We start from the raw sequence: 13877 nt of genomic DNA, 5'->3' as shown, positions 1-13877 counted from the left end.
AGTAGCACAGCTTGTCTCGCTCCGTCCATGCTGCGGCCGCAGTCCTCACCTCAAAGAGTCGGAGCCACTTGTCAAAGGGGACGTCCGTAGATGCTCCAGAGTACTTCGGGATGTTGATGACTTACTTGGATGTGGCCATGATGAAGGGCACGGTAGATCCTGTCGACTAGTGTGACGCAGGAGGCGTGATGGCTGTACGATGAACCATTTATTTGTCTTCGTCTTCCTCCTTCTCTACCATTCCACCACACCGTTCTCGTGTGGTTCATCACATATATATATATATATATATATATATATATAAAATAAGGGAAAGAAGTGTATACCTAAGGGCTCGTTTTTCCGTGTTTTAACACAATATTAATGAGATATAACAGACAGTAATGCCAAGGAATGTACAGGGGAAGTTATTAAAACCAATGGAATGTAAATAAGAAGAAAGAAAAGTGGATGAAAAAATTACCAACTGTGAGCAGGAATCGAACCTACGACCTTCGAATTACGCGTTCGATGCTCTAACCACTGAGCTATCACAGCGGCCCTCCCTCCATCCACTTTTTTGGGTTTATCTGTGAATTTAGAAGTAGGAGTGACAGTCAGCGCCATCTATAAGCCAAACAACGAGTGTGAGAACACTCTTATGCGCATGTTTGGCGCCACGTAGCACGTGAACTTATTATGAGCGGGCAGCTGAATAATTGTCCCTCTTATACAACCTAAACACACCAAGTCTGCCAGTACGAGACCCTCGTTCAATGAAATAAGGGAAAGAAGTGTATACCTAAGGGCTCGTTTTTCCGTGTTTTAACACAATATTAATGAGATATAACAGACAGTAATGCCAAGGAATGTACAGGGGAAGTTATTAAAACCAATGGAATGTAAATAAGAAGAAAGAAAAGTGGATGAAAAAATTACCAACTGTGAGCAGGAATCGAACCTACGACCTTCGAATTACGCGTTCGATGCTCTAACCACTGAGCTATCACAGCGGCCCTCCCTCCATCCACTTTTTTGGGTTTATCTGTGAATTTAGAAGTAGGAGTGACAGTCAGCGCCATCTATAAGCCAAACAACGAGTGTGAGAACACTCTTATGCGCATGTTTGGCGCCACGTAGCACGTGAACTTATTATGAGCGGGCAGCTGAATAATTGTCCCTCTTATACAACCTAAACACACCAAGTCTGCCAGTACGAGACCCTCGTTCAATGAAATAAGGGAAAGAAGTGTATACCTAAGGGCTCGTTTTTCCGTGTTTTAACACAATATTAATGAGATATAACAGACAGTAATGCCAAGGAATGTACAGGGGAAGTTATTAAAACCAATGGAATGTAAATAAGAAGAAAGAAAAGTGGATGAAAAAATTACCAACTGTGAGCAGGAATCGAACCTACGACCTTCGAATTACGCGTTCGATGCTCTAACCACTGAGCTATCACAGCGGCCCTCCCTCCATCCACTTTTTTGGGTTTATCTGTGAATTTAGAAGTAGGAGTGACAGTCAGCGCCATCTATAAGCCAAACAACGAGTGTGAGAACACTCTTATGCGCATGTTTGGCGCCACGTAGCACGTGAACTTATTATGAGCGGGCAGCTGAATAATTGTCCCTCTTATACAACCTAAACACACCAAGTCTGCCAGTACGAGACCCTCGTTCAATGAAATAAGGGAAAGAAGTGTATACCTAAGGGCTCGTTTTTCCGTGTTTTAACACAATATTAATGAGATATAACAGACAGTAATGCCAAGGAATGTACAGGGGAAGTTATTAAAACCAATGGAATGTAAATAAGAAGAAAGAAAAGTGGATGAAAAAATTACCAACTGTGAGCAGGAATCGAACCTACGACCTTCGAATTACGCGTTCGATGCTCTAACCACTGAGCTATCACAGCGGCCCTCCCTCCATCCACTTTTTTGGGTTTATCTGTGAATTTAGAAGTAGGAGTGACAGTCAGCGCCATCTATAAGCCAAACAACGAGTGTGAGAACACTCTTATGCGCATGTTTGGCGCCACGTAGCACGTGAACTTATTATGAGCGGGCAGCTGAATAATTGTCCCTCTTATACAACCTAAACACACCAAGTCTGCCAGTACGAGACCCTCGTTCAATGAAATAAGGGAAAGAAGTGTATACCAAAGGGCTCGTTTTTCCGTGTTTTAACACAATATTAATGAGATATAACAGACAGTAATGCCAAGGAATGTACAGGGGAAGTTATTAAAACCAATGGAATGTAAATAAGAAGAAAGAAAAGTGGATGAAAAAATTACCAACTGTGAGCAGGAATCGAACCTACGACCTTCGAATTACGCGTTCGATGCTCTAACCACTGAGCTATCACAGCGGCCCTCCCTCCATCCACTTTTTTGGGTTTATCTGTGAATTTAGAAGTAGGAGTGACAGTCAGCGCCATCTATAAGCCAAACAACGAGTGTGAGAACACTCTTATGCGCATGTTTGGCGCCACGTAGCACGTGAACTTATTATGAGCGGGCAGCTGAATAATTGTCCCTCTTATACAACCTAAACACACCAAGTCTGCCAGTACGAGACCCTCGTTCAATGAAATAAGGGAAAGAAGTGTATACCTAAGGGCTCGTTTTTCCGTGTTTTAACACAATATTAATGAGATATAACAGACAGTAATGCCAAGGAATGTACAGGGGAAGTTATTAAAACCAATGGAATGTAAATAAGAAGAAAGAAAAGTGGATGAAAAAATTACCAACTGTGAGCAGGAATCGAACCTACGACCTTCGAATTACGCGTTCGATGCTCTAACCACTGAGCTATCACAGCGGCCCTCCCTCCATCCACTTTTTTGGGTTTATCTGTGAATTTAGAAGTAGGAGTGACAGTCAGCGCCATCTATAAGCCAAACAACGAGTGTGAGAACACTCTTATATATATATATATATATATATATATATATATATATATATATATATATATATATATATATATATATATATATATATATATATATATATATATATATATATATATATATATATATATATATATATATATATATATATATATATATAGTTTTAATAGAAAATGTGGTTCACTTGTTTACTGTGATTATAAGTGCATAATGAGAGGTGGCAGTTCAAGAAAAAGTGATATATTAAATCAACATTTTGAACAGGGCATTACCTTTATTAAGGCCTTGATAAAACGAGCCTCTGACCAAAACGTCGACGTAATAATATGAAGTGTTTTTGAAGCTGCTTCATATATATATATATATATATATATATATATATATATATACGCGCCCGGTAAGCTGATTTACAGAGATGATTCTACGTACAATAAACAGAATCTAAGCATATAGACTATAAGTCATGATTTGTTCAGAACATGGCCCTTTAGATAGATCCCCTTGAGTGTGTTACAGCTGTGAGACAATATATGGATGCATAAAACTAGATTTCATATTCGATCGATAAAATTCCTACCTGCCGGATACATCTAAGAGTTTTTACCTCATAGCCCTCAAAGCAGAAAGCCCGCCTCGAGCGACCTCCCACGGTACGTCTTTGCAAAGGCTTATGGGCAGTGTGATCCGTCAAACGTCAGTGAAAATTTCTCTTTCACAACGGTCCTCGAGGGAAGCTCGAAGAAGAATACTGTGTTTGTGTATAACGTCTTAAGACATTGATAGATTGAGTTCTTGGATCTTGCGTTGAAGGCTTGTAGCTTTGTTTTTTTTTTGCTCCACTGGAAACTCGGGCAGGTGATCAGTGACTGCAATATGAAAGATCAATGCTCCCTTTGCCAGAATGTGGGAAAAGCTACTGCCTCATACGATATGTAACATGCACAACTGCAATTAGTATTCTGGGTAAACGTGTTGATAAATATTTGACTGAACTACTTATATTCACGGGAAGATTTACCTCAAAATCGGAACAACCACTCGAGCTTGTAAGTACTGAGTTTGTAGACTAGTCATAGCTTATAAATACTAATAATATGCTATCGCTGATAACGCGCGAAATGTCCACTTGCATTAGCCGACCCAACAAATGTAAATTCAACACTAACTCGACCCTTACAGCACATAGCTCTCGTAGAATAATGACTTATAAAGGTAAATAAACTTTTAATGCTCGTTCAATAATGAAGGCTGCAATGCCTTGTGATGTGCTTACACCTTAACGAGAGTTTTACAAATGTGGCAAATAAGTGCAAGTCAAAACTTAAGACAACTGGAGAGGACAAATGTACCAATATAATTCATAGAGAGAGTTTGGTCACGCGTACAATGATAAGGAAATAACACAAAACGGAAACGAAGCAATATAACTGTACATAAAAACACAAAACGGATACGAAGCAGTATTACTGTACATAAAACAATGATGAAATAATAATGAAACCGTAATTGTATTTGAGTAATTAAAACCGCTTTTGAGAATGTGGTCATCAATTAAATGTGCCCGTTGCATGCCAGATTTCACATTATTATTATTATTATTATTACTATTACTATTATTGTTTTATATTATTATTATTATTATTATTAATATTATTTTAATTATTCGACAGTGCTATAATAACTATGCCTTGATTTCGGGAGCTGACGAGACAGCTTAGTTTGTAATGCCCGATTAATTTTGTATGTATGTGTGAGATTTATTCACATTTCGAAACTTATTTTTTGACCCAATTTTCTTTTTTTTACTATTTGTTGAAGTATGCCTTATAATAGATGACCTCGCTAGAATCGTTTCCGGCTTCAAAAGACAGAAACCAGCAGGTCTTGACGGTATCTCTGTATTGTTGCTGCAGCGAAATCTAGACGCATTACCACGAATTCTGCTTTTCATCCTTAATTTATTCCTGGAGACGGGTTCTCTGCCATCAGACTTAAAAACGGCAATTGTAAAGCCACTATTTAAAAGTAGACCAAAAGATAGCGGTGACAGTTACCGACCCATTTCAGTTTTATCTATCTTATCTCAAATAATTGAGAAATTCTTATTGCAATGCATGACTTCCTTTCTAGATAAATTTTCGCTCATTTCAAGCCGCCAGTTTGGTTTCGTCGCAGGCCGTGGCACAATTGATCTACTTGATGAATTTTCTGATGCAATGAATGATGCTTTGGAAAATAACGTGTTTGCTTGTGCTTTATTTCTTGATATCTTTAAAGCAAAAGACACCCTAAGCCACTCTATATTGCTTGAAAAATACATTTTCTTGGCTTTAAGGGTCTGTTCTACGACTTTCTTAAAAATTATCTCTCTGATCGTTCCCAGGTAGTGAGGTTGCAGAGTCAGTTACCTTACAGTAATATGCTTCCCTTGAAAGCTGGTGTACCGAAGGGATCCATTTTATCTGCTCTTTTATTTAATTTATTAATAAATGATTTTACTGCTGCTGTTCCAGAATGTCTTGTTTTTCAGTATGCAGACGACACTGTTCTGTTAACGAAACATGTATGTTACAATAACGCGTTGTCACTACAAGACAGTGTTTATAAGGCTGCGTCATGGTTTACGGATAATTGCCTGGTGATTAATCAGAAAAAGCGAAATTATTTGCTTTAAAAATTCATTGAAAGCAATGGTTACGAATGCACCCCTACTTCTTCATGCCCGTGATTGCGCCTCCTATAAGTGTACTCCCATTGAATATGTTAATTCTATAAAATATCTCGGTATATTTTTCGATAGCGACCCGTCCTGGAATGCTCATTTGGCTTACATTTGTGACAAAATACGAAAAATTTTGTGGTTACTCTTCAACATTAGATCATTTGCACCCAACAATAATGAAGTGACCATCACTCTTGCTCTTGCGTATAGTATCCTACGGTATGGCATCACTTTATTTGCTTTGTGTTGTTCGCGATGGCAGCGTTGGGTTGAGAATATTTTAAAAAGAATGTTGAAATGCATTGTGTGCAATCGTTACTCAACAGACAATGTAAATTTTTTTTCTCTACTTCGCCTGCCGTCTTTCAAAGCGTCCTTTAAACAAACTGTTTTATTGCGGCATTTCTGGAGCTCTCAGTTCAAAAACAAATGCATTGCCCTTCGTATACTTAGAAAAACTTCCCGCTTTTCTGTACCATTCGCAAAAACACGATATGGCAAAGCTACTAGAAAGGTCTATGTTCCTACTGGTTTTAACGACATTCCCGACAGTGTTTTTTTTGGAAACAACTAAACGCAGACTACGAAAGAGCCTAAGGTCTCTTTAATGCTGCATCAGTTATCGCATTATGGGTAAAATCTGTTTAAAATTTTTCAATACTTATCTTCACATTTCTGCTGTTTAGGAAGTATTGCTTTCACTAATTTGATTCTTAATTGTTATTTTGTTGAAATGTATCGTAAATGAGTTACATGTATTCTTCCTCTGATTGTTTACATGAAAAGCTTTCAATATGTATGTCATCTCTCGTTTGACGTGCCGGGCCAAGTCCTCCAAGCCACCGTCTGGCTTTGACAGGCCTGTTATTTGTTTTGTACTACTCAAGATAACAATAAAAAATTATTATTATTATTATTATTATTATTATTATTATTATTATTATTATTATTATTATTATTATTATTATTATTATTATTATTATTATTATTGAGCATGCACACGTAAAAACAAATGCGTGTCCTTATCGCGCCATGGTTTCATTATTGTTTTTTTTCTGAAAGGCGCTAAAAGAACTGTTTATCGTTATTCAGTCACGAATAATAGAAACATTTTTTACACGTGTATAACTTAGCATTTCAAGCACGGTTAAATTCATATTATTATCAACGGCGAATTCTCGCGCCTCTATAAAATATCAGTAGTGCATTCCATAAGAAGTACACACAATGTTACGGGTAAGTTTGTACAACCCTTGAAGAGGCACTAAAAACAATGGCTTGGTTTAGATTGACGAAATGCCCTTTAAGAATTTCTATGTTACACGTTTTACTATCATAAATTCATTATTAGCGTAGAAGATCTGCGTGAAATGTTTGTTTTCAAATTTAGCGCCTGATTCTGCATGCGTGTTGTAAGCAATTTAAACATGTGTTTTTCTCATTTTCGCATTATTGGTTTGATAAATATTTTTAAAACTTCGAATGGTAGGTCCACGGCACCCACACACGATAATGTACTTCATTTTCATCGATCAGAAGCTACGTGGGACGCACTAGCTACCTTCAAAACATACGACGTCACGCCGCATATTGCGGCAATTGGCATCTCCAGCCATATTTTCTTTTCACCCGTTTTCTCACCTATAGAGCGTGGTGTCGCGCAAGAGTGTTGTTTTCGGTATTGTTGAATTGTGCTTCACTAAACATGAAAATTGTTTTGCTCTTTAGCGTCCCTTTCAAGAATCCCCCAAAAAGAAAATAACAAGAGCGTTATTTCCTCTTGGCATTTTCCGTTCTTTCTCCAGAATTCGAGATAGGTTCATGACGTTGAGAGGATATTACACTTTAATTGAGTTTTGCATCAGAGATATCAATCGAAAACTTTCTGCTTGAATAAACATTGATTTGTGCGTTTTCGGCTGTGCAAACGAAAGTAATATTGTGGAGCCAATGTGCAAGAAAACGAGATAGGCTTAAAGCTCCTACGACTCGCCCAGCTGCTGAAACTGCTGCGTAGTGCGCCGAGGTCACAGGCCGCCAAGGTTGTTCGGTAGTGCGTTTATCAGCTTGCGGCTGCTTGTACACAGAGCTTATAGACGAGTGGAAAAAATGACAGTGAGCTAAGGCAACATTTATGTCACGCATAGAATAGAGGCGTTACATATTCGGCACAGGGGCCGACAGCTTAGGGAATCGACAAGCCCAGGTGTCTTCGGACGATCCAACCATGTCGTCTTCTCTCTGACGCATAGGTCGGCTGCTTGGAATCGCGCCGCTTGGTTCTTTATAGTCACCGGGTCATGCCTTGCGTCAGCAACGTCCAAGCAGAACCACCGCTGGTGGCGTGAGAATCCTCGGGTTCGGAACCGCCGCATTGAATTGCAGCAATGAACGAGTGGAATTGCCAAGCTTTGCGTAGTACTCACCAGACTGGATGGTGTCGATTGCATCATCAGGCTGCTATCAGACCTGTGGGTTGAGGGAGCTCGCCATGCGTTGCGTAAGGCACACCGGTGCTGCCGGTCTAGATGACGTAGGTGATAGCTTCAGGTGGGCTCACTCACTGACTTTGTCACTGGTTGCATTTGCAGAAGCAACGATGTTTGGTCTGGACTCCCAGGCATAGCAACGCTTTGTATTGACTGTGTCCGCGTGTTTCATGAAGCAAGAAGCTGCGAGGGGAATAAATATAGAGCTTGTAGGAAAGGTAGTAAATGCAATGAAAAAAACATTCTCCCGTGCTAGAACTAGCACTGGTTTAGGGGTTTTTAGAGTTTTCAAGAGAACCACCACCTTGCTCTGACTACTACAAAAAATAATACCGTAACAAAAATATAGGACACCTTGAAATTGTTGAAGAACAGACAGGACCAAATAAGGTGTGGAGCGCATTTAGGTTTCGCCCGAGTGAAGTTCGAGAGACATTATGCTATTTTAAAAGACAAAACAAAACAAAAAATTGTTTAATAATCCACTAAGAGAACAGAAGCTTTCTTTTTTTTCTCCTTGCTTTGCCCACCACTTCACGTGTCATTGACCTCTAGCTGATATGTGCATGTTTGAAGTGGGACAAAATTAATTCGACTTCATATTTGAAGTCCAGCGTTTCATATGCTTGAGTCGCACCACCGTATATATTCGCAAAGTGACTTTTAACTTATTTTAGACACGTTTACAGTGTTGAGCGCTCGGTGCGTTAAGTGTTGTGAGAGCACTGAAACCTAACAGTTTAAGTTGAGTAAATTTGTTCGTAACGACGCAACAAGATTACAAATATAAAATACACGTTAACCTGAATAATAACTTGTGATGCAACAACTGAAGCATGCCGGGTGTCTTTCTAATTTACTTCACCAATGCTCATCCATCAACAGCAGAGTTTGTACTCATGAATATCTAATCCAAGGGGAAGTTCATGACCTCAAAAGTACGGTGCCTAAGAAATTTTATGTCCCCTTCCAAGAGCCCTTACTAAACGCACCTGAAGCTTTATTGCCTGAAATGTGTAATGTTTAATTATTAGGCACCAGGGTCTTAATGGCGTTCAGAAGCCACAGCAGAAACAGCTCCATAGCTCTAGTCAGAGTCGACGAGAAGTCTACGAGATTAGCGCAATTCGGATGCGCTGCCACTAGCACACGGAGCAACTTTTTTTTTTCTTGCTGGAGTGTGTTATTTTCGGTCGCACTTTAATGCCACCTTGTAGATTACCATTAGGCCTCGTCACCAACACCACCTGTCCCGGTGCGCCGACGTACCAAGTGTGACACGCGCACGCATATGAAAACTCACGAGAACTCTACTAGAAATGAATGAGATACTTAAGGCTCAAGTTATGGCGCCTAAAGCGTTCAAGCAGTAGTTTCCGGATATGTTTACGCGAGCATGCAAATGTCTCCGCAACGTATACCAGGGGCAGCAAGTGAGCCTTGCACGCTTGTTTTTGTGTTTTGCTTTTTCTTTCTGGCACGTTTGGCCGCCGTGAAAACACGCATTGAACATCGTTCTGAGTGATGTCAATCGACCACCGCCCGCCAGCTGGTAGCGTGTCGGAAACCACTTCTTCTTTATCCCAGCTTCTTGAATCTCAAGAAATAATACATAACTATAAAGCATCTTGGACTTTGGACTACTGCTGTTTGCCTTTGGTTTTCGTGGGGCTGCCACTCCATTGTTGATGAGTTTTTTAATATAAACTGCATTTCACAGTAGTCCAATTTCATCTATGCTACACAATCTACGCTACACTATGTGTCCCTGTACTGGCCACCATACAGCGCCGTTCACCATGTGGGTGACTAGAATTTGTCTTTATGTACCAGTTCTCAGGGATTCTGAAGGAAGAAGACTGCCTTACGCTATTACAGATAGACATTTAGGAACAAGCGGCTGCAAATGCGGCGATGCTGGTGAGATAAAAACGGCAACAGTTTTGCGAGAAATGGCAGAAATAAAGTTATAGACCTCAAGAACTGGACTACACTCCACTATCCGCCCTATTATTGATATATATCTAGTCTCAGATGAAGCAAACGCGGATTGAAGCAATCTACTTATAATGCTGGTCCCTCTCCTCGAGCCGTCATTTCGGGCGTCGTCGTGTGCGCTGCCAGTGCGGATCAGCACACCGAAACCAAAGAATGATGTGTGGAAGAAAATAAGCAGCAGGCGAAGAAATTGAAATAGCTGTGCTGCATCATAGTTCTTGGAAGATTTCATACATCAGAGAATAGAAAAACAAACACAAGCCAAACTGTTATATGGTAAATAGAGATGCATCTTTATTTTGACAACAATGTTAAGTATTTCACCACATAAAGCTTCACGAAGCCCGCACGAGCATTACTAAAGAAATAAACTCTTAAAACGACATTTCGAATTGAAAAGTAAATAAACACAGAAAACACCAAGGCTTATTTACCCATAGTTCAGCTCTGGAGTGATAAAATAGCGTCATACTTGAACAAGATACAGAGCCCCGAGGCGATGCCCATAGTCATCGCGAATGTTTAAATTTACTCGTCATGTTCAAAGTAGTGGTATTCAAATAAACCTTTTCAGGTTATACTTTAACATTGCTGCAGTTGTCCACGTGGTTAGGTGGTTTACATATATGGCATAGTATGGCATAGTAACTTACGCTTATGACCTTATGTGGCTCAGCTATTGAGCTCCTTCATAGCGAAACTGACATTGAGAACATTGTCGTAAATTTTCGTCAAGCAAATGCAAACGTACCTGCCTGCTGTAATCGTCGCGATGCTCCGCCGTGGTGGTCTACTAGCTAAGCTTCTCGGCTGCTTACCCGCAGGTTGCGGGTTCAAATCCCGGCTACAGCGGCTGCATTTCCGACGGAGGCGGAAATGTTGTAGGCCCGCGTGTTCAGATTTGGGTGCACGTTAAAGAACCCCAGGTGGTCAAAATTTCCGGAGCCCCCCACTACGGCGTCTCTCATAATCATATGGTGGTTTTGGGACGTTAAACCCCACATACCTATCAATGTAATCGCCTCGATATGTGCCATTACCATGATTAACCCCTAAAATAATTCTTGGACACTATGACATGCTTTCTAATATCAAACAAGCAATCAAGTAATAAATAATTTGGAACCTGTGAGTTAACCTCCACGGAATCTCTTGGTATACGCCAAATAATAATAATTAGTAAGGTTCTGCCCACCGGATTCACGGTGTGATTGGAAGTTACTCTATAGTGCGGGAACATCGCGTTTACTTCAAGCATTTTGGGTTAATTAACTACACGGCGTCCTTCTTTAACGTTAGTGCAAGTCTGAACACGGATGTTGTTTACCATTTGCACCCATCAACGTGTGGCTGATATGGACGAAAATAAATCCCTCTCCCTAGAACGCCGAAGTATATATATTCTATTTTTCGTTTTTGAACGTTATTTGAAGAGCGCCTTGCATAAAACGTGATCAGTCACAGCATTGAGACAGCGCTGTTTACAACCACAAAGCGCGTCTTTCGTGTAGTTCAAATTGCGTTTGACGCAAGGCCAACTTCCTGTTGCTGCTGTTCCGGCTCTCAGACATTCTCTTCTCAAAGAACGCACCGAAGAAACTCTCAGTGGTACCAAGCGATACGCAAGACAGAGTGAAAGGCGCGCTGCTTAAATATGGGCTTCGGGGTCGCTGGACAAGTCTGAAAGCGAGATTGAGAGCGAGAGAAAAGAATGCGTTGCGTAAAGATAAATGACCTACGTGGTCGTATGACACATGCCTGTTGTCAACTGTCATTGCGCGTTCCGAGAACGAGTGACTGTGGGACTACGACTCCTTCCTCTCCGACTTCGCCATTCTGGGCAAAAGAGCAAATAAAACAACTTGGAATCTCATTTCTGCGTTGGTGTCCCTTTTGTGTCAGGTGTGGTGATTAACTGAAGCCAAAACAGGACTGAGCAACTTCCATCCATTCCGTGCTAATCGAATGAGACATTCCTTAGTCTGAACGATACAAGAGAGTGGTAAGAAGGTCAGCTGGGATGACAGGTTCCCTGAAAGACTACGAACAATTTGAAAGGCAGTGATTCTTACTTCCCACAGAAGCTTTCCATCTAGCGTAAGCTTTAAATAATCATGTACTTTTGGTACACAAGTTTCTAAAGTGCAATAATAATAGTGTACCTGTCTTGTCAAACTAATCAAAAACACCTCAACTTCATAGGTTGTAGAACTCATGACAGGAAATATAGTACAGCCACAGGGCTGAAAGAGTTCGCTCGGTGTCTTTAGAGAAGTCTCTAAAGAAATGCCTGATATTGCGTTCAAGCTGCGACTGTTTCAGCTAGTATACAGAAAAATAAACTGCCTATATATTCAATAAAAGTACTTTTTTCAGCATTATACGCGAACCATACTAATGAAGTTATTGAGATGCACATACGAAGTGCTATAGTGATGGCTTGTAATATATTATCATTATGAAAACATTAGTCTACCTTGCTGATTAATCAGTAAATGTCGGTACAGTTCGGACACACATACTGTATTGGTAAAATTGTTGGTCATTTGAACACTATTCGCATATTCGTAGGTTTTTAAATTCTTTTTTATCTCCTTCGTTCGAACAAGCACAACATTGTTATGTATAGACGACTTCACTGTCAAGTATTTGCTGCATCTATGAAATCAAACGAAACGATTACGGCCACTATTTTCCCGCTCAAACCCTGTAAAGAGAACTTCATGAGTACTTGCAGTGCAAGAATTTCGACTCAATCACGCCGCAGCAGTTGCACTACATTCAACGAAATATTATCATCTTCCAACCACAAATACATCAACTTCACTTCACATCGAATGCTTGATAATCACTTCTCCTGAGCGTTTTGCAGCACATGTTCTCGGCGCAGTAATTTTGCCCAGAAAAACGGGCCAATGGACATTGTAAACATCGCACCAATCAAAGCTCTAAAAATCATACTTGGAGTGAAATGCATGTTAAATGTAGCCTCTCCTTTTTCTCTGATGTTAAAATAATATTTACAATAAGTATTCAATGTATGGCATTGTTTCTAATATGTCATCGAGAAATGCATCCCCCACTTTCTGTGCGATGCGAGTGTCACCACAATCTGAACCGGTTCTCTTCTCTTTATTTGGATAAAAAGTGCAAAAACCTTTCAAAATTCTGCAAACAAGCCGGTTGAAAGCTTGTCATCTCTCAACGAGCGAATGCCGTGGAAAATATGCTGCGAAAGTCAAGTTTTCCTCGATCAAAAATATGGCAATTATTCAAAAGGTATCAATTCGCCTGTGACTTATTGAAAATAAGTGACATATATATCGCACTCTTCATGATGTTTGCTGTAAAAAAATACGTATACTCGTTAACATAATGTTGGTTGTGCTAGAATACCATAAAAAGTGAAACCATTGTGGTGGGACTCGGTGATTGTAATCTAGGTCCAAATAAACACAAAATGAAATAATAAATGTACCAACGTGAATAGCATTCGTGCGAAAGTTATGCCCCAGGTTCTAAGCTGCTGCCCGCGGCTAAATTTTCTACGTATCACTTTGCTTTCGATGAAAGTTCAGGCATTCACCTCTAAAAGACTCCTAATATTTCGCATACAGCTCAGCGTTCATTGTATTTGCGGTGACTGGGCTCATCACACCGCAAGTTCGGCTCAATATAAGCGGTCGTTCGACCATTATATTCAGAATATACACGTGCTCTGATTGCGAACGTGCATTGTCTGGTATGGTATGGGGCCTCCTTATTCAT

The 13877-nt window shown here is 40.1% G+C and overlaps 6 non-coding genes across 6 annotated transcripts; all 6 read right to left on the bottom strand.

The window, feature by feature from the left end:
- Positions 1-464: 464 nt before the first annotated feature.
- On the bottom strand, positions 465-537 carry TRNAT-CGU (transfer RNA threonine (anticodon CGU)). Its single transcript has one exon. It is a non-coding gene; the product is annotated as a tRNA-Thr (tRNA).
- A 382-nt stretch (positions 538-919) lies between these two features.
- On the bottom strand, positions 920-992 carry TRNAT-CGU (transfer RNA threonine (anticodon CGU)). The gene has a single exon. It is a non-coding gene; the product is annotated as a tRNA-Thr (tRNA).
- Positions 993-1374: 382 nt separating this feature from the next.
- Positions 1375-1447, bottom strand: TRNAT-CGU (transfer RNA threonine (anticodon CGU)). Its single transcript has one exon. It is a non-coding gene; the product is annotated as a tRNA-Thr (tRNA).
- A 382-nt stretch (positions 1448-1829) lies between these two features.
- Positions 1830-1902, bottom strand: TRNAT-CGU (transfer RNA threonine (anticodon CGU)). The gene has a single exon. It is a non-coding gene; the product is annotated as a tRNA-Thr (tRNA).
- A 382-nt stretch (positions 1903-2284) lies between these two features.
- Positions 2285-2357, bottom strand: TRNAT-CGU (transfer RNA threonine (anticodon CGU)). Its single transcript has one exon. It is a non-coding gene; the product is annotated as a tRNA-Thr (tRNA).
- A 382-nt stretch (positions 2358-2739) lies between these two features.
- Positions 2740-2812, bottom strand: TRNAT-CGU (transfer RNA threonine (anticodon CGU)). Its single transcript has one exon. It is a non-coding gene; the product is annotated as a tRNA-Thr (tRNA).
- Between the last annotated feature and the right edge of the window lie 11065 nt (positions 2813-13877).

Source organism: Rhipicephalus microplus, unplaced genomic scaffold (genome assembly GCF_043290135.1).
Source record: "Rhipicephalus microplus isolate Deutch F79 unplaced genomic scaffold, USDA_Rmic scaffold_15, whole genome shotgun sequence".
In the NCBI taxonomy this organism is placed as follows: Eukaryota; Metazoa; Arthropoda; class Arachnida; order Ixodida; family Ixodidae; genus Rhipicephalus; species Rhipicephalus microplus.
This window is presented reverse-complemented; position numbering and strand designations above follow the sequence as displayed.